The following is a 14,271-nucleotide window of genomic DNA, read 5'->3' as shown; positions in this document are numbered from 1 at the left end:
CATGTGCAAATGGATCAGTGAAAGTTTTCAGCTATTTACACTGGTCTTGTTGACATGGTGTTAATTGTCATTTGCAAGATTGCATTCATTTGAAGGCATTCATCTAGAGGAACTTTAAGAATGACTGGCAAAAAACAGTTTTGAACCCCAAATAAAGCATCTTCAATTGTACCGTAAAAAAAATATACAAAAAATTACATTTTTACGATTTCTTTTGTGTGCAATTGTTAATCTAACATAAAAACCACTTCCATTTCAAGGAGTATCAAACTTTCTGCACTACCTCTTGTCAGGTATACAGACTAATATTTACACACCATTCCCAAAAATTAAATTGATCTGTGTATTTCTTAAACCAAACTAAAACATCTAGTACTCCTTAAATACACATACAAGAAGAAAACAGTGCCATGTGTCAATACGCCAATAGCCTTTCCATCTCTTTCTCTTGTTTCATAAGTTATGTTTCTCCTTGTTTCTTTCTAACCTGCTTCACGCAGTGTTAAGAAACAAGAGGAAGAGATGGAAAGGCTACAGGCTTATTGACACATGACACTGTTTTCTTGATGATAGGAGCCCAGACATTTAAGCGTGGAATGAATGGAAAAGAAGAATTTTGAGTAGGAGGATGAATCAAATTGCAAGTAAAGTAGTGATCTTCTTGTATGCGCATTTGAGGAGTACTAGAGGTGTTAGTTCAGCAGTACACACTTGGGAACTGCAATCACTCTTTAGGAAGTTGATGTCTTGGTTTTAGAAATACATGGATCAATTTAATTTTTGGGGATTGTGTAAATATTAGTCAGTATACCTAACAAGAGGTGGTACAGAGATTTTGATTGATACACTCCTTGAAATGGAAGTGGTTTTATGTTAGATTAAAAATTACACACAAAAAATACAAAAATTTATGTACAAATAGGAACCAGAGTTGTTGATTTTAATAAATGAAAAGTATTGATTACATGTTTTAATTTTTTTGTTTTTTTGTTTAGGCCCTGTAATGTCCCTATAAGGAATGAAACGCGTTAGCTGGGTCTGTTTGAAGAATGATGGAATTGGATTCTTAATAAAAAGATCTTTGGAAACAGACACCCATGCTTGGAAATTAATTGAAAAACGAGATATGGAAAGTAATTGAAAATAAAGCGTGATTACAGATACATGCAATTCAAATTGGAAAGTTCAACGTGAACAAGGAAATTAGGTTGCCATCCTAATATTGTGAAATCATTGCATATTTGCCCTGTGTTACCATACTACGCATGCAGACTTATCTTTTTTCATGTAAATGGTGGTTTGAAATGCTTTATGTAAGAAATTGCAAGCGCTGACTTCATAATACATAAAATTGTAGGAGTGTGCCACATATGAATAGGCCCTCCGATTCGACAAAGCAAATTAGAAAAACGTGCTTTTAATTCCACTAGCCAAATTACTATATTGCCATGGATTCCCAACTACTGCACATGGAAACTAGGTTACCCAAGCAGATAAAAAGACTAAATACGTTTTGAGAAAAATGGCATTCATACACGAAGGCATTTCCCTGGCCTAAGAAGAGAACATTTGACACTAGCATAATTGAGCATACTAAAACACATATAAAATTAAATACGCAGGTCAAAAAGAGACTAGAGAGTGGCATTATTAGAATTATGGGCCATCTTTGAAGAGGCCAAGAGCAATGGCCCTAGAATGCCGGAAGCGAGCAAAGCGTCAGTGCCACCCCCACCATATGCAGGGATGGAGGTGGTCACGCCAGCTCCCCCCGCATTAGGATATTCCAATCCGACAATAATAGGAGCCGACGAGCTCCCCACTGAAAGGACAGTTAGGCTCAAGCACGAGAGAACAAGCCAATGAGCCCAGATGCTTCCAGCCAAGTTCCTTGAAAAAGTCCCCAAAAGCTTTATCCCCCGGTCTACCACGCCCAACACATAGGACCTCAACATCAAGAAAAACAGACACTCCCACTGGTTCAGGGGAATATACTCGAGTGACAGGGAGGTTTGTGGCAGTTATCTATAGCAATAGAGCGAGTGGGGTAGAGGAAGGCAGCTCCAATCCCCTGGGAACTGATGACGAGGGTGAGGCTACAGGATTTGCCCAGGTAGCCGAGGAGACAACAGAAAGTGAACTCTAAAGGTCATCAGGAACAGTGCGTAGTCCAGAGAAAAAGTGACAGGCCGTACGGGTTGAGGGGGAAAATCAGTAACTGATGCTTGAGAGAGAAAGGGCACACAACCACACTAGCCTCATCCTGTCAACTATGCGCCAATCTGAATAGGAACCCATGGTAATATTACTCAAACAACACACCTTGTAACTTCCTGATAGACACAAGGGCAACAAAGTTGTGTCTAAGGAAGGGGATAGTCTCTTGGTCAAAAGACACTATGGTCATGTACAGGTTTCCTGGTACTGTGACAAGGATCCCATTCATGAAACCCCTAGAACAGGACATCGGAGGTATTCATGTGAGTGGACAGCTATTATATTATCCCTCGTCCCCAGCTAATCTAATGGGAAGAGATTTGGAGGCCAAGATAAACATGACCATTCAGTTTTCTGATGATAGGATTATGGCCTGCTCCACCCCTGGGGTTTCTTCCCCGAGACCCACACCCTTAGAATGCCCCCACAGCACAGGTAAACAATTTAGGACATCGCCTGCCGATCAGACTGTCTTCACTAAGGCTGTCTTAAAGGTCATGCAAAATTCTTAGACCTGTGCCATTATATTAGGCAGTTGGCATGGCACGCTCATCACCCCTTATTTGTTGCTTTAAAAAGGGCAAAAGCCTACATAGCCAATGAAGTGCAGGAGAGAGAAGAGTTTTGTGACTCTGCAGCATATGCACCTGGTGGGTTCAGCCAGGCAGAGGAGGATCCCGTCCCAGACAGCAAGGCACGTTTTATTGATAGGTCCCTTATGACAGAAAAGGAAACAGGGGTTAAAAACATGAGGGCAATGGTAGTAATAGCTCAAAGCCTCACACCTTTGGAAATGCCACAGATCACGAGTTTCTTGGGCTCAGCATATACCACCCCCGCTGTGTGCCCAAACAGCAGGAGGTGCTGCAGGCGCGGCTTCCCGATGTTGTATGGTATACCCGTCATGCACATTGACCTCTTTGAGCTACTGATTACTCTACCCAAATGCGTAACGGTAGTAAAGTGTGCCACGCACACTGAGGGTAAAAACCTATTGTGGAGCAATGTCCCTGCTAATCACATGGCGAAGAAGGCTGCTTATGGAGCTGCTGGGTGGACACAAATACTCTACATACAGTGTGCAGCAGTGACAACTCCCATTGAGAAACAAGCCCAAAGAGACACCTCAAAACTGGTTCAACAAAAATGTAAAAAGATTGCCCTCAAGGGGGAAGCAATGCCCACAACCGCGCAAATGGCACCAGTCCCAACAGGGACTGCACCGCACATCCCCAGAGGGTTAAAAACGGGCTATGGCAGTAGAGGCCAGGGAGGTTGGCCGAACCCAGACCCTAGGGAGTGCTACTATTGCCAAGGGCTGGTTAACCTAGAAGAGAGATGCCGATTAAAGGCATTCCATGAGCAGCAATAGCAGCAGAGATTGATGTGCCACGGCCAGCCACCCCAAAACCTCCCAATTGTCCCTCCTCAACCCCAAGCACAGGAAAATCAGAATGCACCCTACACTCAGCTTTAGGAAGGTCTGCTGTTCGCCACACAACTGCAGCAGGGATCAGGTAAGTGGACAAACACATGACAGCAGCAACCACAGACAGGTAACTCAGAACAACAGAGATCGGGGCCACAACCCTGGCAGTTAGGGGTGACAGTATGGAGAGGTAGCGCCTTCACACAATCACAGATCCAAAAGGCATAGTAAGAAAACCCCCCAGCATTAGTAGGAATCACCCCAATTACTTAAAACCAAGTGGTTAATAACTAGCACCCACTTACCCTCTTTCCCCCCAAAAACTGTACCAAACCAAAAAAGCACTAATAAATCGACAGTGGGGATTCAAATATTTTATTCAGAAATTCAGAGCAACTGAGAGCTGTGTCGACCGGGTATCCTCACTAAAGTTCAACCTCAATGGCGACCCTACAGGAGCATGGAAAACCCAGGTTACCTTGGGTGTCTCAGAGAGTTGAAGCCTCACTATGCTGCTGATACCCCAGAGCAAGATTGTCTCGCCATGCCCCAGGGAGAAGTCCGTCTGACAAGGGGGTGGGTGCACCCAGGAAGTACTTAAAAAGCAGTCACCTAGGTCTGAGGCCAAAGTCAAAAGGGGCATGTTCCAATAACCAAGTGAAAAGGTCAAAATTCTCGGACACCATGACCAGGACCAATGTTTCCTTCATGGGGTGTATTCCCAACAGCGCCTCAAAAAAGCTAGAAGCCTCCACACCAATGGAGGTCCCATTTCAGTTCTAAAACAAAGCTATCCTCACTGGCAGGAACCAGGATTTCTGTGTGCCTCTGATGATAAAACCCCAATAGACTGCACAGCGCACACACAAGAAGCCAATAAGCAGCGAAGCCTCAACATCATGTCAAGTCCAAGTCTCCAGTTGGAGGGGTGAAGGGCTTTCACCAGAGTGACCAGGAGTCCCGGATTTTTGAAGGCAGTCCTGTTTTTTTCCATTGTCACCCAGCAGACCTTTGCAACTTTTGGTCAAAGTTCCAGGATCATAGGGGGCGTGAACAACAGCATGGCCGAGTGAGACGTGCTTTTGCCGAGCTCAAGCTGAAAGCTTAATCCGACATAAGAATCCGGTGCCCAGCAAACCCGGAGAACACAGAAAAGGTCACAGAGAGTTGAAAATGATAGGATTATGCGGGGATCTGACACTGGGAAGCCGGAAAATCGTGTGAGTCCAGACGACCTGACGGACCCCAAGATGGCGCCAGGCAGCGGCTGAGGGCTGGAGGTTTCGCGCCGAGCCCGGAGCACTGGCGAGGAGAGGCCGTCGTTCACTGAGGCTGCCTCGTGGGGAGCGTCCCTGCTGACCCAGCGACTGGTGTGTTGGTGAGGGCCACTGGCCCCTGAGGATGTGGGAGGACTGCAGGGAGTCACGGCGGACCCGTGGAGGAGCCCCCTCCCCCCCATCCTGCTGGGAATGAAGGCTGCTGCGTGGACTGGGTGAGGAGCCGGAGGGCCGGCTCGCTGGTAGGCTGCGGCGGAGCCCCGCAGTCGATGTCCGGACCTGAGTGAACTGAGTGCGGGCCCGCATATGGGTGGAGTTGTGCGGCACATGGAGGGCTACAGCGGAGGGACTGCAACTGAGGAGCGGCCCCTCGTGACCAAGAGAGCATACCCGGGAGCAGGCAGGGACAGCGGGTGACCCCGGAGCCGTCGGGTCCGCGCACCGCCACTGGGCGGTGGAGTGCTGCAGCAGGGGGCCTCTCTCCCACCCTGACATCTGTGAACTGGCACTGTGAGTGGTGAAAGATCGGTGGGACGGCGTTGGAGTGGAGGTGAGTTGCGGGGGACGGATGTTGGGACTGCAGCTGCAGGGGGGTATGTGGCTCTCCCGCTCCCCGTGCCCCTCCCTGAGACGAGGCGCATAGAGCCAGCCTCAGCAACCAATTTCTTCTCCCTCACCACCGTTGCACTGGCTACGGTCCTATCGGACCCAGTTCACGGCTATCAGCACTGCCTTCACGACACAGCAGGGTCGTGGCCTATACTCCTTTGAAACTGCATTGCTCCTATATGCCCCCCTCCGACATCTGAGATCTACTCTGGCTTTCAATCTCGTCATCCCCTAAACCAACACAGCCAGACCGGGCTGGGAGGAGGAGGTGACTCTGGGGCTGGTTGTGGAGGCCCTGAGCCGACGGCACCGCTGAAGGGGTGGAGCTGCTAAGGCTGGCCGATGAGACTGGCCCGGGGCCGTGGATGGAGCTGGAGACCTGGGTGAATTGTCTGGCCATTTGGGGCTGAGACGAACTACCACCACCCGCTTTGGAGAGTTCAGAGGCCCAGAGCATCTTTAAGCAGGACCCCCAGAGGTACAGCATTGACTGGGGGGAGCAGAGGAGGCCGCTGGGGGGACGGGGCTGTGTGCAGGTGTAAAGGGACTCGATAGTGGGCTGGTGGAACTGATTAGTGGCCTGTTTTCCCCGCCTCCTGATATATGTCCCGGGCTCTCTGTGGGACTGTGCCTGGCCCCCCTCCTCGGCCCTGTGGCCCTACATCTCTGTGGAGGGGGTCCCACTTGTGGACTCGCCGGGCTGGCTACTCAAGAGGCACGGGCGACGAGTCACCGGGCCTACAGCACAAGTGGGAGTGGAGGAGGCCCTGCACCTGCACCTGAAAGACAGCAAACAAACAAAGCAGGGTGGCAATCAAATCACATAGTATCCATTAATTAAATCAAAATTAATACATCAAAAACATATATGACAATGAATCATATTTAAATTGTCAATCCTTAAGTAACCTATACCAGATAGATTGAAATTTCCAGGTAGCGCAAATACCTCTAGTTTTTGCCACACTTTTTCCCTTTCACAAATGTCAACCAACATTGTCGACCAATCTACCGAGCTGCTAGGTTTAGGGGAGATCCAGGCAGTTGTGAGCCTTGCAGTAACTGATAAGATAGCCAAGAATGCACGACATTCACAGCTGGGGTCGTTCTTAAAACCCATCATTATTTCCTGTGTAGTAAATCTTAGTTTTAATCCAACTTTATCCCCGCAAACATGGCTAATATCCTTCCAGAATCCCCCAATAGACGGCATGTAGCAAACATGTGTGTTACGTCGGCTACAGTGGCTCCACATTTGGGACATTTTGTTTTCTCATTCAGGGTTTGGTTGTCTCCTTTCCCCCACCAACTTGCTATCTTCTTGGGAGTATAATATAACATACATAACGTCTTAAAGTGTTGAAGCTTCGGACTGACTGACACTACTGCCTCTTTTAATATAGTGAATGCATTCTTGATCCCTTCAGCGGAGATATCTGACCCCAAAGTGCAGTTCCACTTCAGCGCAAACTGTACACATGGATCTGTTCTAGGCTGTGTCAAATGTTGGTAAGCAATACATATTGAATGCTTAGGGAGTACTTCATGAATAAATGTCAAGATCTCATGGGAAATAATTGACCCTTGCGCCTTCAGAAAAAAATCTCTTATCTGTAGATACTTATAATAAAAATGTTGAGGAAGTGAAAATATATTTGTAAGACTGAGACCAAGTTTCTCCACCCCGTATGTAGGCCAGCTTTTTGCCAATTTATCCTTAAAGATCTGGCGCAGAAATGGTTTTTCCCAAAGAGGGAACCTATTGTGAAAAGTTGGGAGAGAATAGCCATGAACAATGTCCCGCCAAATAGTAACTGTGTCTCTGATGGTCTTAAAACGTACACGTTTATAGTAATTCGGGTCTAGTGTGCAATATAAAAATCTAGCACTCAGTAAAAACTGATGGTAAAAGTCTTGGTCTTTATTTACAAAAGGACTATGGAAGCATTCTGAGAAAGAAGCCCAAAAATAAAGCTTCAAGTCCAGTAGTTGGAGCCCACCTTGTAAGGATGTTTTATAAATTGTATCGCTCATCGAGCCGGCTTATAGCCCCACATAAAACTACTTACGATACCGCCAAGTTTTAAAAAAAGAAAATTGGGGACTCTTAAAGGAATAGCTCGGAATAGGTATAGAAATTTAGGTAGAATCGTCATCTTTATTATATTGCACAATCACATTGATTCTTAATTCAATTTAAATATGTTTCGTATTTCTGAAGTAATACGCACACAAGATAGGTTGCTACTTGACATAAGCCTGCTATGGGTCAAAAAGGTTTAAAGTTAGCAACCACTAATGTCTTACTGGTATTTAGTTTATAACCAGAGAATAAGCCTAAAATGTGTGCCTTTTCTTTAATAATTTCCAGAGAGGCTGCTGGATCCGCTGTGAATATCGCAATGTCGTCAGCGTAAGCCATGACCTTAAGTACTGATGTTCCAGAGCATATTGGTATAATTCTATCATTGATCATCAAAATTCGAATTAGAGGCTCAATTTAAAGAGCAAACAGAAGTGGGGACAGGGGACAACCCTGCTGTGTCCCTCTATGTATATGGAAGGGCATGGATTGAGTACCTGAGTAGCTCAGTTTAGCCTGCAATGTACAATATAAGGCTCGGACCTACGTCTGGATTCGGCCAGTTATTCCAAAAGCAGTAAGAGTGGACCATAAGCAAGCCCAGGCTACCCGGTCAAAAGCCTTTCCGCGTCTAAAAGTATCATGCCCAGGCTGCTCCCAGTGTGATTAGCATAATCAAAGGCAATGATTGCAGTGTTGGTATGTACTGTAGTTTCTTGGTCCACTATAAAGCCATGTTGCTGTCCTGAGACCAGACCCGGCATCAACGGTGCCAGACGGTTAGCAAACACTTTAGTGTAGAGTTTGTCATCCGCGTTTATGAATGAAATAGGCCGGTACAAACCACATTCTTCAGGGAGTTTGCCCTTTGTTTTTTTTAAAAGACGATATTAGAGATGTCCCATGTTGGAGGAATAGTCCCAGTGGTGCTGATCTCTTATATGACCTTAGCAAACACGGGTATCATAATGTTCTTAAACCGTTTATAAAATTCCATAAGTATAGAATCGTCTCCCGCAGCCTTGCCAGGTGGTATTGCCGACAAAGCACTGAGTAATTCCTCCTGAGAGACGTCAGCATTCAGTTGCAAACCAGCCTCCTCCTGTAAGGAGGGAAGAGCTGCTTTGCCTAAATACTTAGATTTCCTCTGTATTTATCAAATCAGATTCTGCTTATAAAGTTTCATAGTATCTTGTAAACTGTTTAAGGATCGAGTTAGTCCCTGTGACAAGCATGTTATCAGTCCCTTTAATTGCCTTAATTGAGTTTTTAGCTTTTCTATCAGCCAGTTGATAAACTAATATCTTTCCCACCTGTTCACCATATTCATATTGCCAGGATCGAAGTTTATTGTAGTTCGCAGCACATTTTCTCCCTTAAAGAGAGGCCAACTAAAGCTTGAGCTGAGATCAGATCCAAGTAGATCTGGAATTGGCTTGGTTCATTATTTTTAACAGCAATAGCGTGAGATCTTTCCAGTTTGGCAAGTAGCTCACAAGTAGTTTTAATTGCAGCCTCTTTAGTTGTATTCTGTTTACAGATAAACTGTTGAGTAGGCTTTCCTTGAATCCCAGAGATTACAAAAACTTGTAGAGTTATTAATATTTTGAAAAAATTCTAACAGTTCTAACAAGAGTCCTTCCGTATGTAGAATATACTGATTATCTGACATTAAATATCGAGGAAAAGAGAAGGTGCAATTAGTTATGATTGTCAGACATGTTTGAAAGCTAAGATTCAAAGGGTTATGGTCTGAAGTAAGTTTTGGACACAGCTCGATCCTCGCCATCTTAAGAATTTGATCATGAGCCCACACCATATCAATCGTGGAATACTGCCTGTGTGGGCATGAATAGTAAGTAAAGCCTGAGAGACCTGGATATAGTGTTCTCCATATATCCTTAAGTTTATGTATACGTGCTAATTCCAGATTCGCTGCCCTAACTTTGGGCATTCTAACAACGTTGTGATGACAAGTAGAATCAATAGAGTAGTCCATCACCCCATTAAAATCTCCCATAATTATCAGTACCCCCTGTAATTCCAGTAAGATTAACATTAGCTCTTCGAAGATCTCTGGGTCATCAACATGGGGCCATGCAAATGAACGTAAACATATTTCACATCAAAAATAAGCATCTGAGCTATTATCCACCTCCCTCTTCAATCCGCTAGAGCTCTAAGTGTTGTGTACATAAGTGTTTTGTTAGCAAGAATAGCAGTTCCTCTAATTGAAAGATTTTGTGATGGACAGAAGACGATATGGTATTTAAATTCATTGAGAAGTCTACTATCTTTATGGGCTAGATGCGTTTCCAATAAAAAATACTAAGGGGGTCATATCCTCCCGTGGAATGGGACTGCCCGCCATTGGTGCGGGGGTCACGTTGCATACATTAGGCTGCACCCGCCACACAGGCAGGCGCATCCTGCATTCCTAACATTGGGTCGGGCGGTGCACTCAGCACCACACTCCACAATGCCAGGAAGGCATGTTGTGCACTTCCATGCACAACATGGCAGGAACCGCGCGGTGCCTGCCATGTTGTGCATGGAACTGCAGGGGGTACCATAGGTACCCCCCATGTGCACCCCCCAGCCCCCTGGAGTCCCTGGGGGCCCGCAACAAGCCTCCGCAGGCAGACCCCTGCATGCCTTTCCGTGGCGGCAATGTCTAATAGACACCACCACCATATTGAATACTTTTCCGCCCGGTCGACTTGTCGACCGGGCTGAAAAGCGGCGGACAGTCTTTCCGTCTGCCACGGACCCCCCAGTCATAGTAATATGGCGGGGGGGATTTGCTGGAAGAATGGCGGGTGGATTGCCCCCGCCGGGCCAGCGGTGGCGATCCACCTAGCATCCTAATGGGGTCCTAAGTGTGGTTTATATAAACTTAACTCATCTCAGACAAGTCGGCGTTTACTAGCAGCATTCAAACCAGAGAAGTTTCAACATAAACATTTAAATAGCGCCAGAAACCATCATAAATTGAACACAATGTGACCCAATACAAAACTTTTCCATTGCAAAGGAGTAATTATTTTTTAGTACCATACATGTATTATAGACCTGAATCCTAGTACCACCACAGCACATAATCAGCTTAGTACTTATTCTCTGCCTTGTCGTTGGTATACTCTCTTTGCTTTTAGCAGACCCCTTAATCCAGCACCCACCCAACATCCGAAAACAAATCCACCCGGCTCCCACCCTGTGTCCTAGGAAAAGAATCACCCCCCCTTCCTGCTGTCGCTGATGAGACAGCTACTGAGAACTTCAGCACCCTGATAACCATCCCACCCAACCAACCCACCCACGCACCACGAAACACAACAAAGTCTATTTATCCTAAAAAGAGCAAAAAAAAGGCCAATGGTTAAGGAAAGATGGAGAAACAAAAACAAATATTCGTGGATGATGCAAATTTTTGCAATGATTGGTCAAGGGGGTGCAAAGAAAAAAGGGAGGGTTTCAAAACGCATTTTCCACCAATGCATTTTCCATAGACTTTGTGCTCATGAGTGATGTCCAAGTGATCAGCCGGATTTCCATGAAGCTTGTCAGGATTATACATTGTGGTGTACAGATAGATAATCCTTTTTGGTACTACAGGTAAGTATTTTTAATTAAGTGATTACAAATTAGTGATATCTCAAGGTGTTGTAGTTCCACAAAATTTCGCAAAACTACAGCAGTACATGCTGATGACAAGGCATTACATGATTGGCTAATAACTGTCTTTACAAAAGTTAAAGGAACTCATGTTGTTTTAAGCACACTTTAGCTGTGGTCTGGGTTAGGGACTTAGATCTAGGTAAGTAGTAGGTTTTATATTTTCACTCTAGCTATTACCACTTTATTAAAGTGGAGTAATAGTAGGTAGGGAAAATTATTTAGCCGCTTCTATATATATATTTTTTTAAAGTCACAGAGTACTGTGGTACCACCCAGGAAGTACTGTGTTACTGGAAAAAAATTCTAAATATGAAAAAAGTTAAAAATAAACTTAACTGCACTATATATCACAAATGTAATGTACTACAGTGCATTTTAAATTTTCTACATATTTACTTTAAAAAAGAAAAGTCAATGCAATATCGCCTAGGAAGTACTGCACTACTTAGGAATATTTTTTTTAATTAGGTGTAAACAATAAAAATGACACTGCACTACACTATATTTCACAAAGCTAGTGTACTACAGTTTATCTTTAATTTTTTACATATTTCTTTTTTTAAATATTCCTGTAAGTACTGCAGTACTTTGTAGCTATAAGCGCGGTCGTGCATAAACATTTTGCAAAATATATAGAAAATATTTATTATTTTCCCTATCTATTACCACTTTAATAAAGTGGGAATAGGTAGGGAACAACAATAAAACCACCTATTACCTATGTCTAAAGCCCTAACCCAGAACACAGCTAAAGTGTTGTGAAAACTACATGGCTCCGCTTTACTATTACTTTTATAAACACAGCCATTAGTCAATCATATGCTGCCTTGTAATTTGCCTTTACATTGGTATGCCGCAAAGTTATATCGGTATACTGTGGCACATTAAATAACTAACTGTTTTGGCACTTATAACTTTACCACTACCTAACCAATTTAGACCTAATACCAAAGATGACACTTTCTACCCCCATAAGATATAGGCCTGCCAAATTTCATTTACATCCATTCAACCACTTCACAATACATATTTTTAAAATACACTCTACTACCCCACACCTTCCTCCACTCTTCGCCATTACACTCTATGCCACTGCTCTTTATCCCACTTTACTCTATATCATTTTACTCTAAGCCTCTCTACCCTATGCTACTCTACTCTACTCCTCTCCACTGTATGCCACCTCTCCACTGTATGCCACCACTACAATGTATGCCACTAAACTCTACACAATTCCACCATACGCCTCTCGACTCTTTGCCACTCAATGTCACTGCACTCTACACTATTCCACTCTACACTACTCCACTCTACGGCTCACCACTATATGATAATCCACTCTATGCCACTCCATTGTATACCATTCCAGTCTACTCCACTCCATTCAATTCTACTTTTTGCCACTCCACCCCACTCCTATGTATGTCACTCCACGGTGATATGCAACTATACAGCACTTCACTGTAAACCATAACACTATATGCTAGTCCACTCTATGCCACTCCAATCTATGCTATTCCAGTGTACGCAACTCCACTCTATTACACTCTACAACACTTCACTCTTCCACTGTTCCACTCTATGCCACTCCACTCAACACCACTTCACTGTATGCCACTTCACTCCATGCCAGCCCAATCTGTACCACTTCACTGTATGCCACTCCACTGCACGCCACTACATTGTACATCTATCCACTATATGCTACTCCACTCTACGACACTCCACTATACACCACTCCACTGTACACCCCTCCACTGTAAGCCACTCCACTCGACAACACGCCATGCTATTTCACTGTATGGTATTCCACTCTATGCTACCAGACTCTACGTCGCTCTTCGCCAATCCACTCTACGCTATTCCACTATACAGCACTCCACTCTATGTCACTCCACTCTACGTCACTCCACGCTATGGCACTCCACTGTACACCACTCCACTCTACGGTATTGCAGTCTGCGCCATGCCACTCCACTCCATTGTGCCCCACTCCATGCTATGCTATTACTCTCTACGCCACTCTACTCAACGCCACTCCACTGTACACCACAACACTGTATGCTATTCGACTGTGCGCAACACTACTGTGCGTCACTCCACTGTACGCCTCTGCACTCTATGCCACTCCACTCTTTGCTAGTCCCCTGTACCACACTCAACTCTATGTCACTATACATCACTCCACTCTACATCATTAGACTCAACACCACTCCACTCAACACCACTCTGCTCTACACAACTCAACTCTATGCTATTCCAGTTGGGAAGAGGTTAGTGGCCTCAAAAGGGTAGTGGTGTCTTGGTCTATCCCTGTAAAGTGTCTGCTTGGAAATAATTTGGAGTACTCAGCATTGGCTGAGGTAGAGAAGAAAACCCATGCAACAATGCTGGAAGTACCTAAATGGGTGTGTGTACAAACAAGCACAAAAAGCAAAACCCAAGGTGAAAATGAACCTTCCAAGAAAAAAGGCAGAGAGACCAGGGGACCAGCTTCAAATCAGACACCAGATCAAGTCCCCTCTCCTCGGGGAGAAGACTTGTCAGCCCCAAAGGGAACTAAGCCTCAGGAGCTCTGACCTTATATGGCAGAGATTTTAGGGCAAAGGCGACCCTCTAGGGAAGGTCTGTGCCAGGGACAAAAAACCTGTCCCACTCTTGTAAGCCTGAGACAGCAAGCTGCTGATCAGAAAAAAGGCAAGCTTCTGATCAGGAAACGGGAAGTGTCAGTGGTTCCCACCGGACCTATTGGAAGGAGGAACTCCTATACACTGAGGACAGAGACCCCAAATCTGGTACCACTAGGAGACATTTAGAGAGTTTCTCCTAAAATTGGCCCATGACATTCCCCTAGCTGGGCATCTTAGCCAGACAAAAACCTGGAATCAGTTAGTTAACCATGTCAACTGAACAGGAATGTCCCAGAAGATGAAGGAGTTTTGCAACTCCTGTGCCACCTGTCAGGCTAGTGGCAAGAC

General features: G+C 44.9%; 1 protein-coding gene across 1 annotated transcript in view; it reads left to right on the top strand.

Moving 5' to 3' along the window:
- The first annotated feature begins 4,012 nt into the window (after positions 1–4,012).
- Positions 4,013–14,271, top strand: part of GARIN5A (golgi associated RAB2 interactor 5A) — a 341,662-nt gene continuing 331,403 nt past the window's right edge. Inside the window, exon 1 of the mRNA XM_078655307.1 lies at positions 4,013–5,473. The gene's annotated coding sequence lies outside the window, so the exon portion shown is untranslated. The remainder of the gene's footprint in view (positions 5,474–14,271) is intronic.

Source organism: Lissotriton helveticus, chromosome 7 (assembly GCF_964261635.1).
Source record: "Lissotriton helveticus chromosome 7, aLisHel1.1, whole genome shotgun sequence".
Lineage (NCBI taxonomy): Eukaryota > Metazoa > Chordata > Amphibia > Caudata > Salamandridae > Lissotriton > Lissotriton helveticus.
This window is presented reverse-complemented; position numbering and strand designations above follow the sequence as displayed.